Below are 8,784 nucleotides of genomic sequence, written 5' to 3' on the forward strand. Positions count from 1 at the left end.
AAACACATGTGCAGTTTCTCTCTCCACTTCCACACTCGCCGCACAATTTCAACACTCGATTAATAATATCACCTTCTGAATTGTTAACTTCTTTATAGGATTGCGAGTTCAGGATCATTATAACAACGATGAAAGATATTGTTCGAAATCTCGAACCACAACGCAAACACGCAACGCACTTTCCTGCACTCTTTTTTTTACCTTCCGTACGCACGACTTTTAAAATACACCAGTCATCCACAATACTTTGATTTTTACACCAGCAGTGGTCGACTTCTACTTCATGTTTGATTCTGTAAAGCCAGTATCACACTGTAAGTCTTCCGTTCCCGACCCACTTCCGACTCAAAACTATAATCAGATAGTTTACGTGTTCAGTTCGCGAAACAGCAAATGTGGGCTCACAAGTGTCATAAAATTGCTTCTTATCTAATGGCTACCGCTCAAACACGGTACAACACTTCGCAAGTTATGATTCTAATAAGCGGGTGAAGATAAGGAAAAATAATGTTTTCTCTTAAAAGAATAAGAAAAATGCATTGGCACTGTTGAAAATGCAGCATTTGTATTCCGTGGCAATGAATATGATTTTATAACATATGGTCATGTATAGTTGATATAGTGGCGGTAATTTACGGACACACTAGCATAAATATATTTCGATGGAAGTTGCATCTTCTTATGAAACACATTCCGTACGTTTTCTAAATATACTGTATTACCCGATACGAACTCTTCAAATCAATTACATAAACTTCACAACATTCAAAGTGCGACAATTGTGGAATATACAACCATTTTAGTTACCATATTTCATTGACACTTCCTTGCTCCTAAAATACTTATTTCGAAATTTCACTTGAGCGGATTTCACTGCTCCGAAAGCGTGAGATCCCCTTTCTAAATAAAATCCCTCCTTTGCAATGTTGCGTAGTTTCTCTTGCCTCCGTCACGAGACATTAAATGGAAAGGTGTTGCGTTGCAACACTACATCACGAAAAGGGAAGTCAGGAATCTTCAAGAACTGACAATTAAATATCGACTTGATATACTTTAATGAAAATAATATTGTGTTTACTTTTAGTTTTTCATTTCCAGTATAATTTTACTTTTCTATTATAATAATTTATCTATAAAATGCATATAATAACGCGCATTATCTTCCATAACATATTGTAACCTAACCTAATCTAAATCTAGCATAACTCCGGATCCGATTGGTATCCTATTTTAAAATCTTGCACTGTTACTTAAATCTAGTATATGTATGACGTATATTGCTATATGCTGGGTGATTTTTTTAACCTGAATCATTTAAATATCTTAAAAAAATATCATCCTACAAAAAATGTTTCAAATAAAAGTTGATAGTTAGGAGTGGGAAGCTTAGTGGAGCAACAAAAGAACACCTCCTCCCCCTCTTGTAGGTGGTGCGATGGGCAACTTTGAAATTTCAAATAGAAAACCTTATTTGTTATTACAGTTTCTGATTTTACGGAAAAAATACTTAAGTTTTGTCTAAAACATTTTTTTCGATTCATGATAGATAGCGCTATAATCGACGAATTTTCATTTCTTGAATGTTTACAATTTAAAACCAATGTATTTAATTTTGCAATTTATTTAAATTCAAAAAATAAAACATTCTCGTGCATGAACTTTCTACTAATTCTTTACAAATCTATAGAGATCTCATTAAGCTGGTAATTCGCCTATTTACAACATTTAAAAGTTAGATTCGATATTTGTTTAATTTTTTTAGTTTTTTTATCATTGTTTGTTTTTCAATGTTTTTTAGATCACAAGAATGCTCCGAGCGATTCATTTGTCTAAACTGTTGATACTTTTTAATATCAATGGATGTATTAACTGTAGAAGGGAAAATTGAAACGGTTCTCCCGTATGGAGAATCTGGCAGGAATCTCCGTCAAGCTGTCGTTGTTTATGCTCAGCGTTTTTCAGACAGGGTGCGTTCTTTCGCTTCGTTTCAACGTACAGTCAATCAATTTGCTACTGAAGGAAGGGTTAAGCCTAAACAAAGGACCCGTCGAAGAACAGTTACTGGAGATGAAAATGAAATTAATGTGTTAGCTGCTGTGGCCCATGATCCTCATGTCAGCTAGCGAGAAGTAGCTCGAAATTCCCGATTGTCCCAGAGCAGTGTTTTGAAGATTTTACAACGTCATAAATATCATCTATATCATGTGTCATTGCATCAATAACTTCATGGCGATGATTTTCGAAATCGAGTGACGTTTTGTCAGTGGCCACGTGAACAAATACAAATAAACACAAATTTCTTTCTTCTGGTATTCTTCTCTGATGAGTCACTTTTTACAAACCACGGAACGGTCAATTGGCATAATATGCTTTACTGGAGTGTCGAAAATCCGCACTGGCTGCGCCAAGTTGAGCATCACCGTCCATGGACTGTAAACGTGCACTGTTAGAAGTTACCGTGAAATTTAATACATCCTACCGTAAAAATTTTACGGACTCGACCGTGGAATCGGAAATACTTCCATACCGTTTTAGACCAAGCCGCGCATGCGCATTTGTGTCGCTTGTCAACTTTCACAGGCCAACATGGCCGAAGCGTATGTTTTTGTTGCTGTGTTGTGCTTCTTTATCGATGGTTGTGTTTCGAATGCCTGCGTGGAAAATAAATCTACATAACTCAAGGTACGTATAATGTTTTTATTTTTTAACATAATGGATTGAAAATTCATTGTAACACAGTTTATTAGTGCTATATTATTATTATTGTACTGCTGTACTATGCAACGAAGCCAAAACCACTTGCATTTATGCAATTTGCTTGTGTAGTGGAAGATATAAATTCATCGATGTCTTTATCACATGTACCACATTGCAAATACCGGTCACTTTCATTAGGTAGTATACAAACGATATATGAAGTGCGTGTCTGTTGTTTACAAGTAGTACTCAGAAATTTTTGAAAGCAGAAACTTGCAATAGCCGAGTTACGGATGGTAGAAATGTTTAGTAACAGTCTCTGAGGTTCAATTTTTTCTTACTTGACTGGTTTTGATGTTTTATGTAACATAGAATGTGCTTCTAAGCGCGGAAAGCACGAACAACCGCGATATTTGATCCCAAAGCACAGCTCACGTAAATTAAAAACCTCCTATCTCTGAGTACTTTCGCAACTTTTTATTGGTCAAAATTGGTGTATGCACATTCAAATAGCTTAAAATACGTGCAAATGATAACGTCACCAAACTTAGCACTACTAACAATAGTTACACTTCTATTTTGGATTTGTGAGTTTTCAGTCCTTCGTGTTTGATTTACCTTATTTTATAATACATTTAAAATGTAAAATTAATATTTATTTTCAATTATTGACTTTTATTATTAATATTTTGGGTGCACTTGCACAAAGCCTTCGAGCTTCCCTGCTTCAGGCTAAGGAAACTAGGTACTTTACTTCACCATAACTCATTTCCCTGAGCTAAAAACAGCAGAAAAGCTACATAAACAACTTAATCTTTATAAAAAATGCAAAAACTTTCACTTGGTGGTACAGAAAGTCAAGGGTACCTAACTATTCATCTGGCATAACAGCCTAAAAGTACTGGCTGAAATTGTATGGATTTCATCAGTAGTGACTGAATGATACTGTTAATCCTGAACCTCCACACATAAATAATTCCAGGGAAGGGTTTAAAAGCTTTACGGGAAAAAAATGACACGGTGTGCTTCAATTGTCCCCTTCCTTCACCTATCCTGTACACTGAAGAAAAAAATCATGCAAATTAGCCGAAATTTATCTGAAAGTCCCAAAATTATAGTAAAATTCAATATTGGGTTCTAGACCCCATCAGAGTAAAGATATTTTGATCTAGCTAAGGTTATCTGTTGAGAAGTATTTAATCCCATGGGAGATTTATAAATGAAGAACTGGTCTCCCAATATTGTTCATTTTATTCATAATTTTGTATTTAGGTAAGTAGAATTACATAATTTTGACAAAATGTAAAGTGAATTGTTAAAAATACAAATTTATGAGTAATTATAATAGTGTACATTTACACAAGTTGGAGGTGTTATATTTAACTTTGTATGTGAAAACAAAATTGAAACTTAGAAATTTTTATCTGCGGAACACTGAGGAATTTTCTAAAAAAATAAGATGGCAAAATTGATTTTCACTAATATTAACTATTTGGATGTTCCATAACATATTGAGCATCCACTTAAAATCCTTCTGCTAGTTCTAAGCAAATAATGTGAAGTAAAAGCAAAATTTTTGTAATAATTCAAAATTCCTTCGGTTTTGCGGCATTTTCCAAGAATGACACTTTTACATAAAAACTGAGTGGTACTGACATGAAAGATGTTAGTTCTTGGTGTTATTTTGTATTTCCCTTCAAGTTTAAGCTGTTTATGACTGCAACAATTAGCATTCATGCATATTTAACTGTAATTAGGTATCTTATGACTGATTTAAAATTCTTTTTCTCTCGCAAGAATTGCAATTTTGGACAAAATTTGGATTTAAAGTTCCAGTAATCAAAACAATGACACAATATAAGTTTAATACAGTAGATTTAGGTAATTTATGGTTTAATTGTTATCATTAAGTTTAAAACTGTACAAAATTGTTAATAATTTATGGTTTTCATGCTCAAAATTCCTTTAATTACAGGTTTTTATGAGAAATTCTGATTTTAAGTCTGGAAAGTAAAAGATATGCCAAGAACTGTGCCAATGGGTAGTGAGCTGTGAAATTTCTGTGGGAGGTCCTAGAAACTGCATTGGAACCTCTTTTGGACAAGATCCACAAGTAAGTTGCTTTTCATGTTTTCAACTAGAACCTGAAGCAACAAAATACCCACCCCTCCTCCCATTAGAAATGGACCCAATAAGTTTTTTTAAGAAATTTGAAATGTTACTCACTCAATGGTTGGAAGTTAGCTTGAAAGATAAATAAAATAAATCATGGTAAAGGTTATTGAAAGTTTTCAATCTTGTGTTCTGACAACTATTATTCAATCCCTTTACCTTTACTTTCCATGTGAATGGCTGTATGTGGAAAGAGTGGGTCATGGAATTGAACAATTACTTGAATTGATACTAACACACAGGGCCTACTTTTTTTAAAAAATGCTGCCAATTTATCATACAAACTCCTGTAACTATTTAAGGTCAGGGTTGGCTTTCCTTAAAAGTGGGCCAATTGACATTCTTTGAAATAACCCTTCCGTGTACTGAATGCAAGTTTTTTTTTTTGTTTGTTCATATATTTGATATTTTGAATGAGATTCTTAAATTTATTATTGTTATTACAGGATCGTCCCTAATAGAATGCATGGAAATTATGCTTTCAATTGAGCAAGAATTGATAGAATGCTTGGCTTCCTGAATGCTATATCAGTATCCATTTCAAGCATGCAACACATTGGAGTTTGGCAAAAGGTATGTTGTATCATGTGTGAATGGAACACTGCACAAACTTTCACATAATAATTAAAAAGCTCCAAGTTTGTAGTTAAAATATTTTTAATTCTCCTGAAATATTCACATCAATTCAGTGCATAAAACAGGTGGTTGGGTCAGTGGCAATGTGGTTTTAGTGCTAGACCCATACTTTAATCACCAAACATTCAGAGTTTGAGTCTTCTTGTCAGCATGGATGTGGTTTGTTGTAAAATGAGATGCATAAGAATTGCAAAGTAAATTGTCCATCGCCATGTTTATTGCCCTTGTTTTACGAAATGAGTGCTTAAAAAAATGAAACAAAATGTCAAACAAGCTGCTGAAAATTTTTACACCAGCACTTGCATACATAAAAGGTCAGTCCCTAAAAACACGAAAGAAGCAAGAGAAATATGAATGAAAATTGTTATCGACAATTTGCTGACCCAATACTTGTGCATCCCACTGTACCATTTATTATTTAATCATAATATTGGTCATTTCTCATCTTAGTATTGTCTCTTAGATCTAAAAGATGAATGGTTTAAACACTGAATGTAGTACTGGGTTTACCATATGATTTGGCACACACGGAACGGAAGTAAGGTAAAGCCCATCATGCACAATGACATGAAGGCACAGCGCAATGTGGAAGTTGGGCCCCATCAGTGCTGTGATACAATAATTTACCACAGCTATACACTAAATTTCATGAAACGTTAAGTGGAGACCATGTTTCCATTAACTATGGATTATGTTTCTGTTAAATATATGGATGAAATCTACAAACTTCTCTAAAAATGTGGAAAACGTGGTGGAATACTGATGATGATGATGATGATATATGTCATTTTACAAATAAAAACAAATATGGAATACATATTTTCATGATTGCATTTCAACATGCAGGCTACAGTACAGCATGTTATTGTATCTCCATTTCTTGTTTCATTGCTTTTTTGAATTTTAGTTTTGTTTTCTGTTAACCACTTTAATAATACTCGTAATGACACTGAAAATGAAAACTTGCAAAAACTTACATAAGAAGTTCTCTTCTTGTTTTGAACTGACATAATGCAGACTTCAATTGTCTCATGGCAGTAAAGACACCCAACTAACTGGATTGTCATGGTTCACATAGGAGTTGTACTGGGTAGAAATTTTTGCAAAGAAAATTCAGGCTTGACCAGGACACAAACCAAGTTCTTTGGCATACCATGTCATTGCTCTATGGACTGAAATAAACCAGGGCTGGCTTAGTAGCTAAGTTAGTATAGTCACTTTTTCAAATTAGTTTACTCTATGGGTAACTGGGAAGGGAGGGGGTGAGACAGCTGAAACATGGTACTGATCACATCATCTCCACTGTAGCCAGTAGATAATGTGGAACCATGTGCCTTCATGGAATGGTGACAATTTCTGCCACCTTTCCACATATGTATTTATTTTTTGAGGGAACTGTATCAGTGGGAAACTACTACTGAGCTTACGCACCACTGAACACCTTTGACAATGTTATTCTGTTACTTGAGAATTAATGAAATTTTAAATTTATGCTGTTGCAATTGCATTTGGTTTTGTATCAAATTCCTTAATGGTATATTTCTTCTTCCCAAGTGATTTAATCCAGCAGAAGGGTCCTAAGTTAAGAAGAAAAAGCACAAGTGCAATGTAGTAATTATTTGACAAAATGCAAAGAAACAAGTGTAAAGTGAAAATAAATAAAAAGTAAATTATAATTATGTACTTGGTTGATTTGAATAAATTATTTATATTATTTGAATTATTATATCTCATTTGAAAATTCCATTTTTAAAACTGAAAAGTATTTGAGGATTTCACCAATAGCAGGGATGGAAGATTGGTAGTAATGACAGTAAAAGCCAGGGTTTTTTTATCTTATTTTACTTATTTATTTATTAATTTTTTATGTTGAATTGATTCTCTTGGGCTATCGATCAGTGGGTTCTGCAACTGTTTCTGAGCTTTTGAGAATAATGCCACTATCTTCAGGCTAGAATTACTTATTTACCTTTACCCTGAAGATGAGAATAAAGTCAGATCTAGGAACTTCTCAGACTTTTGTAGAATTCATGTGGTCAAGGAGAGAGTATCTTTTCATCATTTGCCTACAGAAAAACTTCGGCTTATTATAGTATTGTGTGTGTTTATGAGTGCAATTTGTGATTTACTTGTTGCATTGTGAGGAACTTGAAGTGAAATTATTTTTTTTTCAGTTCAATTACAGATATTTTTGTAATATTTCCTAATTTAAGTAATAATAATTATTGTACTAACAAAGTAGTTTCATTATGGAAATGTATTTCCATAAATGCTAAAACATTGAAATTTTAAGGTTTGAGGGCTATGTTTTCCTTTCTGCTTTCTATTATGTTATTCACAGGCATGGACGTCCGCAGAATTTTTTCCAGGGAGGGGCAAGTAAAGTAATTTTTTCCAGGGGGGGCAAAGGACACATATTTTCCTCCAAAATAGTGGTGCCCTCTCAAAAAACAATATTTCAGTCTGAAATTATCATGTTTCTTCAACGAATTTATAATAATTAACATAAATTACTGTGATTGAAATGAAATTATGTGTGAAATATATAATTTTTAGGTACACATTCATTTTTCAGGGAGGGGCCATGGCCCCCCTTGCCCCCCTTCTGGACGCCCATGTTCACAGGATTCCTGAATATCTGAAAACACTGAGAATTTGTTTTTTGCTTGGAAGGATTTTAAACATATTTCACCTTTTCCTCATAACTGTTTTTCTTTGTGAATGTATCATATCCTTACAATGCATTCGCGCACACATAAATATTGTAGTAAATGGAGAGGTATAGTTTCAAGTCCACTTTATGTTCAGATAGGCTAATTGGGGCTGGACCTACAGTTTTGAAGTGGAATCCAAACCATTGCAATATGCCTCCACCAGGGTATTGAACTCAGGACTCGATCACAAGGTAAGAATAATTTCATTGTGCCATCAGAGGGCCTGGAAGTATCTAATAAAATAATTAAAACATTGCCTTCGAGAACATGTTAATTTTGTCCAATGAAAATGTATGCCTTTGCTGGTTATGGAGTTGGTGGATGCCATAGAAATGCTATTTAATTAATAAGTTGTAATTATTTTTTTTGTTTTGTTTTTATGTTTCTTTCTGCATATTGGGTTAAATTTGATAATGATTATAAATGATGGAATGGGTATAATAAATACAATGATACTCATGTATGAGCTGGGTTTCATACCTGGCACATCTAGCTTTATGGGAGTTAGCTCACCAGTCCACTACAGAAGCCAGAAGGGGGCTCTAATACGTAATTCGTAGTTCAG

The 8,784-nt window shown here is 33.9% G+C and overlaps 1 long non-coding RNA gene across 1 annotated transcript; it reads left to right on the forward strand.

Moving 5' to 3' along the window:
- The first annotated feature begins 2,663 nt into the window (after positions 1–2,663).
- Positions 2,664–5,444, forward strand: LOC146002118 (uncharacterized). Its single transcript, XR_014443678.1, has 3 exons — positions 2,664–2,682; positions 4,673–4,810; positions 5,316–5,444. It is a non-coding gene; the product is annotated as an uncharacterized LOC146002118 (long non-coding RNA).
- The last annotated feature ends 3,340 nt before the right edge of the window (positions 5,445–8,784 follow it).

The sequence above is a fragment of the Lepisma saccharinum genome, chromosome 18 (genome assembly GCF_977018435.1).
Source record: "Lepisma saccharinum chromosome 18, izLepSacc3.1, whole genome shotgun sequence".
NCBI lineage: Eukaryota > Metazoa > Arthropoda > Insecta > Zygentoma > Lepismatidae > Lepisma > Lepisma saccharinum.